Raw genomic sequence first — 19,035 nt, forward strand, 5'->3', positions numbered from 1 at the left:
CGCTGCTCCCAGACCCGGCCTCTCACTCACATGGAAGCAGAGATTACCACAACTCAAAAACTAGTGAAGATGGACTCAGAAACCCCATTCACATTCCACAGTAGTGCAAATATGCAAAGATGATATGCCCCTTATGTGAATTATGGAAGGAGGAGTGAAAAGCCAAGGTGGACCAAGCCTTTAGGACATCAAGGAGCATGAAGGTTACAGTTTGGAATTCACAGAGACTTCACCAGTTGATACCTCCAAGCTTGTTTTGTGAGAATTCTGAAAGCAATGGTTCAGAGGAAAGTGGGCATATTGAAAGTGAAAACAGGAAACTGTAAACCAAATGTTACATGATTTTACATATGATTGTCTAAATTTTGCGACCTATTTTTGGTATTACTCACAAATGGGAGCATTACAGTTGTGTGTTACTACTGTTTACCTATTTAGATGCCCATCTTCACCATTTTAACATGATTTAACAAGCCTTACAGTTACTTCAGCAGTTTTTGTACATTTATGTTTTACACTTAAAGTAGTCCCTTTCGATAGCTGTTCAAGAAAATACGCACGTAATGAGGATTTATTGACTGGTTGAACATATTGAATTACTGAATGACTGATTCAGCAACAGATTTACTGACTAATTTATTAGTTGATTGATTGATTAACTGAATCACTTATTGAGCGATTAATTATGAAGCATGAGCAAGGGGGGTAAATCAGAAGTGTGAATCGGTGTGGATGAACATTGATTTCCAATTATTCTGACTCTGACACATTCTTCGGGAACTGCGAGGAAGGTGCTGCGTATCAAAAAATCTGCTAACCGTAGCAATAACATGCATCACACAACTGAGGTGGCGATAGTTAGACAGTAGCAGGACATTTTCCCTTGACCTGTATCCCTCCCCTGTCTCCTGAGTCACAGACACACAGACCCGCACACACACAGACTCCTTTCACACTTATTTGGCTGGCCCTCAGCTCTTTGAAATTTAGGTCACCTTTTTTCGACCTACCCCATGTCACACATGGGATTTAAGGTGGCCCAGAAGTACTCAGCTCTGCTTGTGTGATTAAGGAAAAGGCACATGTGCTCTGGTTCAAAGCTGGGTGTGGCAAATATCAACACGGTAATATGTTAATACACCTTTAAATTGTTAAGAATACTTTGTGTGAAGGGCATTTCCCATTCTTTGCACGGAAATGTATCAGTTCTTAAATAAAAATAATTAATGGGGTTGGTAGAGTTCATTTAGAAATGTATTCCAGTATGATTACTAAATGCTTGTTAAAAATGTAGTCAATAACATATCCAATAATCACAATATTTAATGAACCTAATCTGATTACTTTCAGTTATTTGTGGATCTCAATGCCATAAATTGTACTGGACTGTGATTTTGTTTCCTGTTTCTACTTTAAAGTCCAAATAGTGGCAAAATTTCCACACAGTGAACACAATATCAAAATGCAGTTTGATTTTGTACATATTTTGAATACCTAAGGCCGTTCATGTCTTTTGTTATTCCCCAAATCTGGATATGCAACTAACCTAGCAAGGTGTACTGACAAGATTAAAGCTTTTTTCTACAAGAAGAACCAGTTATATATATATATATATATATATATATATATATATATATATATATATATATATATATATATAGTGTGTGTGTTGATATTTATCAAACAACAAAATTGGGCGCTTGGGGAAACAGCAGCCATGCTAAAACTTAACATGTGTGGTTCTGATTAAGGCAGCCCTGCGGCACCCAATCGCCCTCCAGGGCCACCATCATATTTTGCTGCTTTTGTTCCTGGGCTGTCTTAAAACTAGAAATCCTTCAAAAGGGGGAAGGAAAGATCTTGAGACCTCCCTCAAACCGGCACCATCTTGGTCCTCTGTTATCTCATGCTGCCTTATAAATTTAAAACCCGGCTCCTGAATAACCTATATCTTACTTCTGTCCATATCACTGGCCTCTTTGCATTAAAATATCCATGGCTCTCCTTGGCTTTCATCCCTAAAGGCTTTACACTGGCACAGGTCACTGCTCCCTCAGTAGATCTGCGGACCCTTTCCTGAGTGGCCACTTTGGGAGGGGTTTTGAATGTTTAAGTTTTATCCTAGATATTTGACAGCTGCTCTGCCACTTTCAGAGCCCCCCTGCCGCCTTCAAAGTGGAAAAACTCAGCTGGGGGCTCTTAGTTGTTCTTCCACTACACAAACCTTCTTTGTTCCTTTGAGGTCTTCATGACTTACCATGTGAATCTGACCTTCTGACATGGTGTGGAAAATCCTTTGGCCAGATCCAGTTTTAACACATGGTTGCTGGATTCTTGACGATGTTAGTAAGACTTTCAACACCAGAAGACAAAAGGACTATCTATCTCGGGATCAGTATTGTCAAAACATAAGCAAGCTGGAAAGCTTTTAGTTTAAGCCAAAGTCAGTTCAAAAGATAAATGGACTTTTACTGTGATACTGTCCATATACAGCTATACAGTGGCCCAAAATGGTGTCCCCCCAGGACTGCAGTGTGACATTCAGACAGCAACTGCCAATAATAATAATAATAGTAATAATAAGTGGGCTTTATTGTCATACCATGCATATACAGGTATACAGTAACATGAAATTATGCTCCCCCAGGATCGCAGTGTGACATTCAGATAATTAGGGACAAGGGGAGTGTTTCAAAGCGAGAATACATAGGCATTGATGTATTTAAATGACAATAAACAATACAGCAGCATTAAATGGTACAATGTGTAGTGTCATATGACTAACAATAAATAGAAATATCACAATAAAGAAAAGTGACCAGTGTGGGTGGCGGAGGGGGGGTATTCCTGAGGGTGGGTAGGTGGTAAGGAGTAGCAGCATTTCAGCAAAATGAGCAACGTCTGTGAATTGTTCTTTGGAGTATATAAAATAAATATCAGTCAATAATTGTACGGATAAGTTTATTCATTGCTTTTTGACTGAAATTAAAGTAAGAAGCATTGCCTTCAGGATTAATTTCTTGGGCTCTTCTCTGTTGACTTGGTAATTAAAAGTCAATTCTGGGATTAACTCCAAGATATTTGAAATTGAACATTCTTATTCCAAATAGCAGCTGCCCCTTCTGGGAAATGCGGAGTCTTATTCAAGGACATGAAGTCAAATGTATGACGACCCAAAAGGGCCAAATGTGAGATGGCAACACGTGTCAATGTGTTGCACAAATAAATATGATGATATGATCTTGCCTATAGATTTATGTACATGGCCTGTCCTGGTAGGTGTATCTCTTCTAACATGAATGGGGGAATGTTTAAGACCTCCTTTCATTTTCTGTTGGGTCTGCATTTAACACCGTAGAAAATATGAAACTGGTTTCTTTGCCAACAGTCTAATTACATCCGAATTACTTCAATGTTCCCTGTGGCTTTAACTTACACAGGAGCACGGGAGAAAATTGCATGTTCTGCTCTGGTAGCTATGCTTTTGGATAAGATACAGACAACAATTTTTTTGAGTGTAAAACTGGAAATGCGGCTCATATTTTTTACCGGAAAACGATGCAGGGACTTGTTACGACTCTTCGCGAGGAGACGTGTGCTGCCTTCCTTGTCAAGGCGAGTGTATTTTCTCCCATTTCAGCGTAAATGCTGCAGTTTATACACTTGTGTAAGGTGAGATGCGAGGTGAGTCATTTCTGAAAGGCAGCCAAGGTCCATAGGGTTTTTTAATTTAAATTTTTTCTCTCTCTCTGGTAGCATAATTGACTCGGATACATTTGCAGGCCTGAATATTCAATGAGGCTTGAAAATGTAGTAACCTCAAGCAATTTTCCTACAATACAGACAATAAGTGATTTTCTTGTTTAATGAGGATACATTTAATAAAAACCTTGTTTAACCTCACATGCAGAGAAAAAAAAATCAGACTCAAGAAAGCTAGATTCAGCATAAACAAATTTTAATACAGTCCTTGCAGAGAGTGCACCAAAAGGGTCCAGCGTAATTTTAGCTCTGAACGTTATATTCCTTCATTATGCAGTCTGCAGATAAATCTCATTGACAGGAGAAGAGCAGGGTTATTGAACAGTCAACTCTACAGATGCATAGATGGTATGCCTTATATAATACTTCATAAAATGTGGACATGGAAGGGTATACGTAAAATGGTGTACAGGGGATATATATTTAATTTGCTATGTGTAAGAAAATGTGCTTGTTGGAGAAAGGGCAGTCTGCCCTGTGCATTTCAGTTCATCCAGGATATTTGCTGAGATGGTGTGTGGCTTTGTGATCAGAAGGTTGCTGGATCATCCCTTGGTGGGCAGAGTGCTTTCACTGGTCCTCCACCCTCTTTTCTTAATTTTCTCTCAAATTGCTTTGATAAAAGTGCCCACTAAATAAACGTTAGTAAATAAATATTTTACACAACAGTCAAGACCAACCAGTTGTCCTTCCTCCAAAAAATGTAATTTTTTTAAATTTAAATCCTACCATCAACACGCCCCCCCCCCCCAAGGAGGATACCTTTATTTTTAATTTCCATTGAAAGTTCAATGCGTTAGTTGCTGCAGTGCCACACCCACCCCCATGCAATCACCATAACAATACCTAGACAGTCAAGCAGACAGACAGACTGACATGAAAAAACAAGACAGACAGGCAGACAGACATACAGGCAGACAGACAGACAGGCAGACATACAGGCAGACAGACAGACAGGCAGACATACAGGCAGACAGACAGACAGGCAGGCAGACAGACAGGCAGACAGACAGACAGGCAGACAGACAGACAGGCTTTGCAGGTAATGGGATAATGGGGGAGTTTATGTGATGTATGAAGAGTGAGATCAAAAATCAAGAAAGATTCTGGTGAAAGTTTCCTGGTCCCCAGAAGGGAAAGGTCAATTTAATAAAAATCTGTGACTGCAATGAAAAAACTAAAAATGCAAAAACCTTTGTATTTTGCTTAGTTATTTATGGGCTGGGTAGGGTTTACGGTTGTGATAGATAGCGGGTATGTTTACCCGACGTGTGTGTGTGTGTGTGTGTTGGTCAGTCTCCTATAACCATGCATGTGTCACTAATATTAATGTGAATCAGCTGGATGAGTCTTTCAGTCAAGGAAACAAACCAGTAAAAGCACAAGAAGAGCTGAAATAATTAGCCAAGCAGAGGAGCCGTTCAGTTTTAAAGTAATTTGTAAAACCTGAAGTAGCTGATACTGTCCCCCGACATCGATTTGGTGGCTGGCTTAGTCAGTGTGTGTGTGTGTGTGTGTGTCTGTGTGTAAATATGTGAGACAGAATCAGAGGGGTTCATTAATAGGCAAGTCTAATGAAATGATCACAGAGCATCGCAGAGTGTGATGTTTGGTGCTGGAGAGTAATTCATTCCATGTAGATGTATTCTTTGAGAAGGTTTAGCCGTTGCGTGATATAGTATAGTAGGATGGTTTTCTTGGCAATAACTAAGGCGACGAATATGACCTTAAAATTTTGTATTGATGGATTTGTTATTGAAAGATCTCAGAGTACATAAAGGGATGGAGACAGTGGAATGCTACAGTTCAATATCAGTATTTAACGACCCTCAATCCAAATACTAAATTCAAGATTCAAGACTTTATTATCATGTGCACAGTAAACAGTCAGTTACACTATGTCATTCTGGTCACTGGTAAAGACGAATCAAACACAAAACACAAATATAAATTAAGGTTCTTACAGTAAGACAATAAATACAAGAATAATTATGATAATAAATACATAAACACATTGTAATGTAAACATATAGTGCAGTGTAAACATGCAAGCGTTGCACTATAGTGACATGTAGTCTTTCCTCTCTTTCAAATTTTTGTTTATTTCTTTCCAAAGACATCATGGTGGGTTGGGAATAAATGGTTTTCCTGGGGCCACATATGAGGGCCAGGTCCGTCGCCTGTTGGTGCCGTCAGCGGGGTAATTAGAATAGATACAGCTAAGGCTCCAAGCGAACTCTGACAGCCAGGGAGTCAGACGAGCGTGTCTGCGTGGCCCCTCCCGTCGCTGGTGGGGGGCCCCCAGCCATTGGCCCTTTGCGACGCATCCATGCAGATCAGTTACATCAGTGCGTCACCTTAAACGTCCTCTCGCTCGGCTCGCCGCCACCTCCCGAGGCCGGGAGAAGGGCGTCGTGTCGATTCTGCTGTCCTTTCTTGGTTTGGGGTCTGTGCAGCTCCCTGATAATGCATCTTTCTGCCTGCGAGGCCCAGCCAGCAGACGGGAGCATGTTGTGACGTACCTTTGAGCTGTCACTGACTGAGCAGGAGGGAGATATGCCTAAAGGCTGCCCAGAAAAGGCCCGGATGTGCGAGCAGGACATTTAAGGTTCAGTGACTCCGGAGACTTTCCGTAATCCAGGGGTTAACCCTTTCATGCACGGTGTCTACACTCCTGCACAGCTGTTTATAGCTATTTATAGGAAATATAAAATGCAAGTGACCATTGTGTGGCCAAGCGTAATCAAGGATGGCAAAGTCTCATCTGTGCCCTCAAGAGTAAAGGCCAGGTCAGCGTGTGACATGCTGTTTGATGGAGGAAAGCAGTGGGCCAAGACGAAAGGTCACCAAGAATGCTAAGAGATGTTGTTCTGTGCCAAAAGGAGAATGCAAATGATTGAATTAACCTGCTTTGTCATGCATTATGAGTCTTTTTCATTAATTGCTCTATTTACCATCATTTTACCTATTTTACCTTCATTTATTTAGTAGGTGCTTCCATCCAAAATGAAGTACAACTCAGGTATATCAGGAGAGACACATCCAAGCACTTTGGAATGTTCTTTACCATCAGATGCCAAATGTTCCCTTTTAACCCAAAAGAACAGTCATTTGCTATCTATCTATTTTCCTTCTTCCCAAAACTTTGGCACCTATCTCCTCTTACAAGTTTTCATCTAGAATTTCCACCTCTCGAGTACTCCACCCATTAAGGAGAAGTGTGCTTGTGTTTTTCTTTGAAATTGCACCCACATCACTCTTTTTCATCCCTCTCTCTGTCAAATTTTTCCCAGAGACTTGTACGCGGAGATTTTTCAAACTGCTTCAATTCAATCAATCTTCAACATAGAACCTCCAAACTTACTGAAGACATCTAATGTGCAGCTCAAAAGTATTCAACCAACTTTCATCTGTTTAACATTAGTGCACAGTTAGTGCACACAATTACACATATTGCACGGATAGATGAACCAAATCAGTTACAGATATTGCAGCACGTGATATTGCACAGTGTACAGGACAGTCATGTAATCTGTCAGCTTTAGGTGACTGAGGTGTTATAAAGTCTGATGGCTGATGGAATGAAGGACCTGCAGAAGCATTTCTTCTTGCATGTTCGATGAAACAGTCTGGTGCAGAAGGAGCTTCGTAACACCCTCACTGTCTTGTGCAGATTGTCCATAATGGACATAAATTTGGCCAACATCCTCCTCTCAGCCCTCACCTCAGTGGAGTCCAAAGAGCAGCCCAGGACAGAACCAGCACCTCTGACCATTTTGTTCAGTCTCTTCCTGTCCCTCTCTGAGCTCCCCCATCCCCAACAGACCACTGCGTAGAATATAGCAGATGCCACTATTTTGTCGTATAAATATAAATCGTCACAGTGTATAATGACTCAAATTGCCTGGTCAGCAGAGTGATTTCACCATTGGCCCCTTGATCAAGGCCAAAAACCTGAACTGTCCCTCAGACGATGTTTTGTATGTATCTCACATCTGCTAAATACATTAATTTTTAAAAATCATTAGAAGGTAGGTAACAGAGTGAGAAAGGAAGGTCTGTGACCCAAAGGTTGTAGGTTCTGGTCCCAACCCAACAGTATATACCTTTCATAGAAAAACCTAATGAACAGTTGGGTAATTTGTGTAAGGTGCTTTGAATGAAGGCTTCTCCTTAAGTAGGTAACAATAATGGCTGCCTTTTTTGGAATTGATAGGCTGGGCGTCCTAAGGTGCCCATTGTACCCATTGTGTTCTGGTGTATTCTGGTGTATTCCGGTTTATTCTGGTATATTCTGGTGTATTCCGGTTTATTCTGGTGTATTCTGCCACGACCTTTTCTCCTGGCCGAGTTCAGAGCCTCTTCAGTGTGCATGCGCCTTGGTGTTATTATGAGCTTAGCTTATTGTGAGGCCGGCTTCAACACCAAAGTCAATATCACTACCCAGAAATGTCTTTCTTGATTACTTGTCTGAAAACCAATCTATTACTGTTGAAATGGAAGAGCTTGTTAATATAAAGGAAAGAAAAGAGAAAAACCTCGAGAAATGGAAATGGGGGGGGGTGTTCATTAAAAAGAACATAGAGATAAAAACAATTAATTCTGCATCATTTCAATCTGGTTTATATAAATGAATAACTAATCTGCCCACCCGCTCCCATAATTACCCCATTATCCTCATCATTCCCTGTAAGGGCAATATTCTAGTTCATAAAATCAAATAAATCACAGCTTTGAAGGAAGAGCTTGGCAGATGCAGAAGGGTGACTGCAGTAAGAGGAGAATGATGCCGACACAATGGTGTTTAAGAAACCTCAACGTCTGAAAGGCTGGTCATTTCTGTCGTGCTTGCTACAATCCATCCATCCATCTTATCCTGGTCAGGGAGGGCCTGGCGCCTATCCATGGCAGCACAGGGTACACCCTGGATGGGACGTTGGCAATTCAGGGATGTCAGTTAGCCAGATATAGTGTCTTTAGGCTTCAGGAGGAACCTGGAGTTCCAGGTGGAAGCCCAGGTGACACGAGGAGAACCTGCACAGCTCACACACGGAGCAGGGGGAGGCATTCAAAGTGCAGCACTGGAAATGTAAGACAGCAGGGATCTACGCTCCAAGACTATGGTGAGAACATATAAACTTTACGAAGACCTAAGACATCAATGCATACAGCAGTCTGATAAGCATTTGTCACACACATTATTAATGTTAAGGAGAGGTGCAATATTAGTTTGTCCAATGCCTATAGACTGTGGGAGAGTTAGAAGGCACATTGCTGCTCGTCCTTCATATAGGAAGACGTAGTTGCGGCTTTTTCATGAATAATTCCGGCACCGATCTTCAGAATTGTGCTCATGCATTACTTTGCTGGTGTCCGCCTCCAAGTCACCATGACACATATGGAAGGGTACTATGGAACCTATACTATGGTACTATGGAAGGGTACTGGAAAAAGATCTCCCACAGGGGTAAACGAAACAGGGTGTGTCCCTGTAGCCAGCACCGCATTATTAAAAGAGGCAAACGCGCCCCCCCCCCCCCCTTCATTACGCTGCATGGCGGCGGGGGCCTTGGTGCGGTGAGAACCCGTGGCTCGCTTCATCGGCCGCCTCACCAGAGTAATTAAGCGTGAAAGGGTTGTTCGCCTTCACGGAGGCCCGTGGCTCTGCCTGTTAGACCCCAAAAGTATTAATCTAGTGCAGTACTTTTGGTCCCATTAATGCAGACGCAGATGAGTCATCTCCGCACAAAATGAATTTCACAAATGGCCGATACACGGGCTGTATATTTCCAGCCTTTTTTTTGCATTTAATTTCCGGCCTGCGTGTTGAATTACATAGGAATGAAACCCTTTGCTTGCCCCCACCCGCTGGCATGGGGTTACTTTGAATTTTATTTGTAGTCTTGAAGAAACACTAATATCCAGGGTTATGTGTGATAAGATAGTATACAGTATGTCATTGCATTTCATTACATAATATGCTGAGCATTCTGATATTTGAGTTTAAATTAAAAAAATGATGCTGCAGTTAGTAAAGAAGCTGTTAAATAATTGAGGTTACAATCCACATTTTTAGTGAATCATGCTTTAATTTAATTTTTTAATTAAGATACACAATAATACAAAATGCTAAAAAGTCTGTATGATACACAGAAGGTTTGCAGTGAAAGGAGTGCAAAGGTGGTCTGATACTGGATGACTGTCCTAAAAGATAAGACCGTGAGAGTCGATGATTGAAATAAAGATGAAAAGGACTGAGAGGTGATAGCACTGTAAGGACAAAGGGGCGATTAAGCTGACCTTGAAAGGGCCAATAAGGGAGCTTAGCAACGCACCCATTGAACTACCGAAATATCACACTTTGATGTATGCAGTCAGGGTTGATTCGGAGACACGATATCCTGTAGTTCCCACATCCGTCCTGGAAATGGTCAGCTGGGTTCAAATCCACAAAAGCTCTTCCTTACCCCATCCACATCTCATGTCTCAGCGTGTGTCTTTCAGAGGATTGTATGAAATGCAGGATTCACCTAAGACGAAGTTGCCTCTGCAGCAGTTTACTTTGCGACTCTCTGCAGGGCAAGAGAAAAGTTGCTAGAACATCTTAATATTTCAGTTCACAGCTCTGGCAGCATGGTGAAGGGCATAGCGGCAGTGCAGACCCGGGACAAACGCTGAACAGGCTCATGGTGAAGGGCATAGCGGCAGAGCAGACCCGGACAAATGCTGAACAGGCTCATGGTGAAGGGCATAGCGGCAGAGCAGACCTGGGACAAATGCTGAACAGGCTCATGGTGAAGGGCATAGCGGCAGTGCAGACCCGGACAAATGCTGAACAGGCTCATGGTGAAGGGCATAGCGGCAGTGCAGACCCGGGACAAATGCTGAACAGGCTCATGGTGAAGGGCATAGCGGCAGAGCAGACCCGGACAAATGCTGAACAGGCTCATGGTGAAGGGAATAACGGCAGAGCAGACCCGGACAAATGCTGAAAAGGCTCATGGTGAAGGGCATAGCGGCAGAGCAGACCCGGGACAAATGCTGAACAGGCTCATGGTGAAGGGCAAAGCGGCAGTGCAGACCCGGGACAAATGCTGAACAGGCTCATGGTGAAGGGCATAGCGGCAGAGCAGACACGGGACAAATGCTAAACAGGCTCATGGTGGAGGGCAAAGCGGCAGAGCAGACCCGGGACAAATGCTGAACAGGCTCATGGTGAAGGGAATAGCGGCAGAGCAGACCCGGACAAATGCTGAACAGGCTCATGGTGAAGGGCATAGCGGCAGAGCAGACCCGAACAAATGCTGAACAGGCTCATGGTGAAGGGCATAGCGGCAGAGCAGACCCGGGACAAATGCTGAACAGGCTCATGATGAAGGGCAAAGCGGCAGAGCAGACCCGGGACAAATGCTGAACAGGCTCATGGTGAAGGGCATAGCGGCAGAGCAGGACCCGGGACAAATGCTGAACAGGCTCATGGTGAAGGGCAAAGCGGCAGAGCAGACCCGGGACAAATGCTGAACAGGCTCATGGTGAAGAACATAGCGGCAGTGCAGACCCGGACAAATGCTGAACAGGCTCATGGTGAAGGGAATAGCGGCAGAGCAGGACCCGGGACAAATGCTGAACAGGCTCATGGTGAAGGGAATAGCGGCAGAGCAGGACCCGGGACAAATGCTGAACAGGCTCATGGTGAAGGGCATAGCGGCAGAGCAGACCCGGTACAATTGCTGAACAGGCTCATGGTGAAGGGCATAGCGGCAGAGCAGGACCCGGGACAAATGCTGAACAGGCTCATGGTGAAGGGCATAGCGGCAGTGCAGACCCGGGACACATGCTGAACAGGCTCATGGTGAAGGGCATAGCGGCAGTGCAGACCCGGACAAATGCTGAACAGGCTCATGGTGAAGGGAATAGCGGCAGTGCAGACCCGGGACAAATGCTGAACAGGCTCATGGTGAAGGGCATAGCGGCAGTGCAGACCCGGGACAAATTCTGAACAGGCTCATGGTGAAGGGCATAGCGGCAGAGCAGGACCCGGGACAAATGCTGAACAGGCTCAGTTTTTCGAAGGGATACAGCAATCTTCCTGCATAACTTACATTCCCCCAAACATCACTGAAATGAAAAAAAACTATGGTTTCCCCTAATATACATGCATTATAAAATATATGTTTTATACTTAAATGTGTAAATGATCAATAACTGTAAGAATTTAATGTTTATTAAGTTTAATATCTGCTTTATATGCTGTCTTACACTCAGACACCCTCCATAACTTAATTATCATTATATACATAGTGTGATTAAGCTACTTGCTACATGTTTCATCTGCTGAGAGAAACTGCAGCAGTTATCTGGTATAAGGACACAGGCTTCACTGCTTGGTGGTCCCTGGACCATGACTGTGGAGAATCACAGTTCAAATCAGCAGCACAACAACTATCCTTAGCATAGGTGTCACAGAAAACAGACACATTCTACCAATGTAGAAATAATACTCTACATATACAGTCAGTTCTGCTCCTAGTGAGGTTTAGAAAGCACAAAACCTCCTGTGGATGTCAAATCTTCAGTACCTGCTATGTTCTCTAAGAGCGTTTCCGTTCCTGGGAGCAGGTCCCCGGCTAATTTTTAAATTACTCACTGTGCACAGCCCGAAGCGTGCAAGTCTCGCTAGACCAGCCTCGCTGACATTACTGTGCTGACAGCTCCTATACCAGGCTTCTGCAACCAGTATTTTGTTATTTATTTATATTTTATGTTTTTTGCTGGGACTGGACAATCACTTTTAACCCATAATCTTGCCGCAGGAACCTACATCAGATAGCAACTTGTTTCTGTGCAACTCAGATGACAGGATAATAGTTTGTCATTAGTCCAGAAAAACAGAGAAAGGAAAGTCGGATGGCAGCAGAAACATCCCTCCATCTTCCATACCCGCTTGCCCAGTGCAGAGTCACGGTGGACCCAAGCCCAGGAAGCAGGGAATGGGCTGCAGTTCAGCAGGTTTAGCCTCTGCGTCTGTGGCTGGAAGGTTGTGATATGAACCCAAGTTTTGCTTTCACCCCTATACTGTATGTGTGTAAGTCTTCCAAAGGAGAGCAAGATCAGATACACCAGAACTAACCCATTCCAATGCACCCATGCTTGTACAAATGGCAGATAAAGATTCATTTATTCAAAGGATCCGACTTGACAGGACTTAGGGCTATAAATTAATCTGGCCCAGTCACCTGAGACAAATAACTTAGACAAAGGGTGAGTACAAAAAAGCTGAACATTAACCCATTCTTCCATTTTTATGGGTCCATATCCAGAACAGGCTATTTGCATCATGGAGCTTATCCCATGATGCACAGGGACACCATGGATGGGGGCAGGGCACATGAACTCTTTTGGACCAGTGGTGGAAACTGAAGCACAACTAGAACCCTGGAGGTGTGAGACCACCCAATGCATCATCATGCTGTCCACCAGAAGTGTGTGCCGTTAATAACCCGATCAGGCCATTTAGCAAAGCGTAATTACACTTTATCTTAAACAGAACTCTATTGGCAGCCTTTATTGCATTTGGACATTAACTAACAAGATAATTGGTTAGTTAATTATTGTTTATGTCATCTTGCTGACTGACGGTAATGGAGAAAGTGACTTAAAAACAACAAATGTATAGTCCACCATGCATGTGCACTTTTTGACTATTGTGAGTTTTTACTATAGATGGAATTCATCCATTCTCCTGAGTCTACTGATAGTGTGTCACATCTGATTGATCAATGAAAATGAATAAAAAATGTTTTATGGAGTCATCTATGTATAGATAATTTTGTATTGCTAACGTTAACAACTTAACGTTGGTAGCTGGATAGCTAGCTAAGTGACATCATTGTTAATTGTGAATATAAAGCGAGGTTAATTTGTTGTCTTATTGACACTGACATGTCCGCCTTTCTGACAACAATCTACCACAATCCATCTACAACATTAAACCGTTACTGATGGCTTTGTAAAGATGGGTATCTATTTGTGGTGCAAAGGGTCATTACATTGTTTATGAAATAGTTTCTGAGAAAATGTGATTTTTCGTGCTCTTGAAATAATGGATTTTTCAAGATGCGTGTTTTTCATTGGACAGTGATTTTATCTATTAAAGCCAAAAACATGATATATTTCAAAAATAGATCCAACCATCCATCTTCCAACCATATTCCAGGCAGCACAGAGTAGAAGGCTGGGGCAAACCCTGGCTGAGATGCCATCACATGGCCTATACACCCATATAATTACACACTGTGAGCTATTTAGAAACGTCAAATAGCCTAACAGGATTTCACTGGATGATGGGTGGAAACCCACATGACTCAGAGAACGAGTGTACTCCACACACATAGAGGAGAGGTGCAATTTGATCCCTTAATCCTGGAGGTGTGAGCCACTGTGCCACAATTTCTAGAACTGTATTTGGTTTATTAGATTACATGGTTAATAGACGCTTTTATCCAAAGTGCTACACAACTGAAAAGGCGAGGTCGGCCAGTTCCTACAGCTACTGGGGGGGACCTTGGTCCAGAATTTCCCTCTGAGATCAATAAAGTTAATCTTAATCTTGCTCAAGGGGGCAATGAAGAAAGCACTCCACTGAGCTAGCAAAGGGATTTGAAGCAGCGACCTTACAATCACAGGCTGACTGTCTTTTTGTCTGTCTGTCGGTCTGTCTGTCTGTCTGTCGGTCTGTCTGTCTGTCAGTCTGTCTGTCTGTCTGTCTTCCAACTGTTTATCCAGGAAAGGGTTGCGGGGGAAGGATACTGTTTACAACCTTCGCTTATAGTTATTTACCTGTTAATGGCGAAATAAGTTTAACTTTCATTTTGTTATCATACAAAACATCTGCGATCATATAAAAAACACAGGAAAAGAAAATATGATAAAAAGCGTAGCCTAGTTTATCCCATATGTGAAGAGTCACATACTCAGGATCAAAGAGGAAACTCTGCTGTACACTGACTCAAGATCACAGCACTGGAACCATCTTTTGGCCTAAACCTAGCAACGATGAAATGGTTTTCATACAGAAATCCCCTTTCATGGAAAAAGTCTACCTGCTGATGTTTGGGATTGGAATTCCATGTTTAATTCATGAGTAAACGTGTGTTATTTAGGATTTCCTATAGTAGATGAAGAGTGGAGCACCCAACCAACCACAGAGCTGTTCATGGTTTAGGACATGCAGGATGTTCTTAATTCCTTATGAGAAATGGTCGCACATCACCCAGAATTTTAGGGTAAACTTCTAGAATGTTGTATACCAAATAACTGCTGCACCTAAATGCTGTATATGAATATACATTTAATTGATTGGTTGGATGGTCAGTTGGTTGAAGAAGAACAGCAATACTGGTCATTTCTAAGGCTCAACTAAAAAATCCTGTTGCCACGCTCCGGGGGCGATGTGCGGGTTAGGATGCTCTGATCAGAAGGTCGCCAGATTAAATCCCATGGTCAGCAGAGTGATTTTACTGCTGGGCCTTTGAGCAAAGCCCTTAACCCCCAATCGCTCCAGGGACTGTCTGACCTCCCTTTCAGTTGTATGGAGATTGGATAAGTGTATACTTAATAAAGTTATTGCTCAGATTTGGTTTTATAACTGCTCTATCAGGGCATCATCTTGAATCTAAGTTTTCAATGCAGGTTAATGAGTATAACAGATGTATAAATAAGTACACATCCTTACCACTTACCGTATCCTACCAGAATCTATCCACTAAAACTGCTTTATGGGTCATGTCTTCCTGGGTGCTGGGGGAGGAGGAACTGTATGACAATACTAAGCATACTAAAATAATATTCTTCAAGTTTATATACAGTAATGTGAAAGTGCTCCCTCAGTTTCTGATGAGGTTGCAAATAAGCCTACTTAGTCTGTACCTTCCTAACTTACTTTGTAGTATGAAGAAGTATGGAGCTATCAGTGTACCTGGTGATCTAAGTAGATTCAACATGTATTTAATCAATTAATTATATATCACACTGCTTAATAATAATAATAGATACTTTATTGATCCCCGTGGGGAAATTGTCTTTACGCCTCCCCCAACTTGCTCTTTGTAGAGTAAGCTGTCCACAAAGGGCAGCCACCAGTTGGGGCACCCAGGGAGCTGGGGGTTAAGGGCCTTGCTCAAGGACCCACAGATGTCCTAAGGCTGGGTTTGAACCGGCGACCTTCTGATTACAGGCACACATGCTTAGCCCACTCCAGCCAGGTTTACAAACATTTGTGAAAGAATGGGTCATGCTTAAGAGCTCACTGTGTTCAAGCATAGTTCTGTCATAAGATGCTACCTTTGTAATAAGTCAGTTTGTAATATTTCTTCCCTGATAAATATTCCACAGTGAACTGTAAGTGGTAATATTGCAAAGTGGGAGCATTTAGGAACAATGGAAACTCAGAGGGGAGATCACTGAGTGCTGAGGTGCACAGTGTGTAAAAGTCGCACTTGGTTAGGGGTTAGGCCAAGGCAATATAATCCACAGATTCGTGCTTTTTTTACTTCCAGGTTGGGTTTTTGTAATTAAGATTACAGTAATCTTGGGAAGCACAGGGCACAGCATGCACCAGCAGCACCTTCAGGCACGCTGGGTGATAAACTGCACTGGGTTTACAGCATGCACTGGCAGCACCCTCCAGTACTCTGGGTGATAAACTGCACTGTGCTTACAGGATGCACACTGGAGGATAAACTGCACTGGGTTTACAGAATACACCGGCAGCACCCTCGGTACATGGGGTGATAAACTGCACTGGGTTTACAGCATGCACTGACAGCACCCTCCAGCACATTGGGTGATAAACTGCACTGGGTTTACAGCATGCACACTGGAGGATAAACTGCACTGGGTTTACAGAATGCACTGGCATCACCCTCCGGCATGCAGGGTGATAAACTGCACTGGTTTTACAGCATGCACTGGCATCACCCTCCGGCATGCAGGGTGATAAACTGCACTGGTTTTACAGCATGCACTGGCATCACCCTCCGGCATGCAGGGTGATAAACTGCACTGGGTTTACAGCATGCACTGGCATCACCCTCCGGCATGCAGGGTGATAAACTGCACTGGTTTTACAGCATGCACTGGCATCACCCTCCAGCATGCAGGGTGATAAACTGCACTGGTTTTACAGCATGCACTGGCATCACCCTCCGGTATGCAGGGTGATAAACTGCACTGGGTTTACAGCATGCACTGGCATCACCCTCTGGCATGCAGGGTGATAAACTGCACTGGTTTTACAGCATGCACTGGCATCACCCTCCGGCATGCAGGGTGATAAACTGCACTGGGTTTACAGCATGCACACTGGAGGATAAACTGCACTGGGTTTACAGAATGCACTGGCATCACCCTCCGGCATGCAGGGTGATAAACTGCACTGGTTTTACAGCATGCACTGGCATCACCCTCCGGCATGCAGGGTGATAAACTGCACTGGTTTTACAGCATGCACTGGCATCACCCTCCGGCATGCAGGGTGATAAACTGCACTGGTTTTACAGCATGCACTGGCATCACCCTCCGGCATGCAGGGTGATAAACTGCACTGGTTTTACAGCATGCACTGGCATCACCCTCCGGCATGCAGGGTGATAAACTGCACTGGTTTTACAGCATGCACTGGCATCACCCTCCGGCATGCAGGGTGATAAACTGCACTGGTTTTACAGCATGCACTGGCATCACCCTCCGGCATGCAGGGTGATAAACTGCACTGGGTTTACAGCATGCACTGGCATCACCCTCCGGCATGCAGGGTGATAAACTGCACTGGTTTTACAGCATGCACTGGCATCACCCTCCAGCATGCAGGGTGATAAACTGCACTGGTTTTACAGCATGCACTGGCATCACCCTCCGGTATGCAGGGTGATAAACTGCACTGGGTTTACAGCATGCACTGGCATCACCCTCTGGCATGCAGGGTGATAAACTGCACTGGTTTTACAGCATGCACTGGCATCACCCTCCGGCATGCAGGGTGATAAACTGCACTGGGTTTACAGCATGCTACAGAGCTTCCTGCATTCTGTGCAAGACGCAAGAAGAGCGTACAAGCCCTGCAGTTCGGGATGCACAGCCCAGAAGCCCTGAGGCGCCGATGCCACCCACTGAGTCTCCACGTCGCGCCCATGAGATTTTCAACGTGACCCATTTCTGACACTTATAAATGAGCCACCAAATCCATGATGGCCACGTTGTGACTGATTGTTTAAAGAATAACGTGGCTACATTCAAATCAAAACCATGCCATGTATCTTTTTTAGAATATGTAGAATAATTTGCTGTGAAGTGCCGTTCTATTTTCTAAGACTTTAGATCGGCACCTTTTTTTTACATTGTGTTCTTCCTTGCTGGAGCATGTGTCAGCGCTTCCCCTCGCCTTGCGATGATTGCCTGAAATGAGCTGTTTGCAGATGACTTCCTGCTTTGTAAGCAATGCTTTGCCCTGGCTATGCACAGCTGATGCTTTCTCCTTCCTGTTTTTCTACCCAAAGATATTCCAGGCCACCCCTGTTGCCTGAATGCTTCAACTCAGCCAAAGAGCCTCGATGCCTTGTCTGGGAAGAAAAGCACACAATGTAGTTGTTCAGTTCCAAGGACAATCTTCCAGTAAGCAGGCAACACACAAAGGAATTAGGAATAAGAAAAGACAATAATGAAATGCACCCAGGACTTGATCCAGTAGCTTGTGTCACAGCATTTGAACTATTTTATTGTTTTTAATATAAAAATGACTGAGTGTGGCTGGCATGTGTCAGGCTTTGCATGTTCAGCAGTAGCCGCTCTTGGTGACTGATGGACAGGAACACATCTGAACTGGCCCCAACCTAGAACGAAAGGTCTATGGTTATGGTCACATTTGCTAGAACTGCTCCTGCCCCCAGGATTTACAATATCAGCATACTTGTACCAGTGTAGATACTGTCAGAACTGACCCTTGATATTTGTGTGCCACATGATACACAAGTGCTTAGCCAGTGGGGCTTGGTGGTTATCTTTGTTGGGGCTGGTCTGTACTGATCCAGAATAGAATGTCAGATTTATCCATGTTACAATATGCAATGCTCCTCCCATGTGATTCATTCAAAAGTGTATCAACAAGTAGTGCATAAATTGTAACCTTTCCCTCTACCTTAAGTTGCATTGGATAAAAGCATCTGATAAATGTATGTAAATTTCTGGGAAATGGGTAATTTTCCTGGTCCCAGTCTT

The sequence above is a fragment of the Paramormyrops kingsleyae genome, chromosome 8, assembly GCF_048594095.1.
Source record: "Paramormyrops kingsleyae isolate MSU_618 chromosome 8, PKINGS_0.4, whole genome shotgun sequence".
In the NCBI taxonomy this organism is placed as follows: domain Eukaryota; kingdom Metazoa; phylum Chordata; class Actinopteri; order Osteoglossiformes; family Mormyridae; genus Paramormyrops; species Paramormyrops kingsleyae.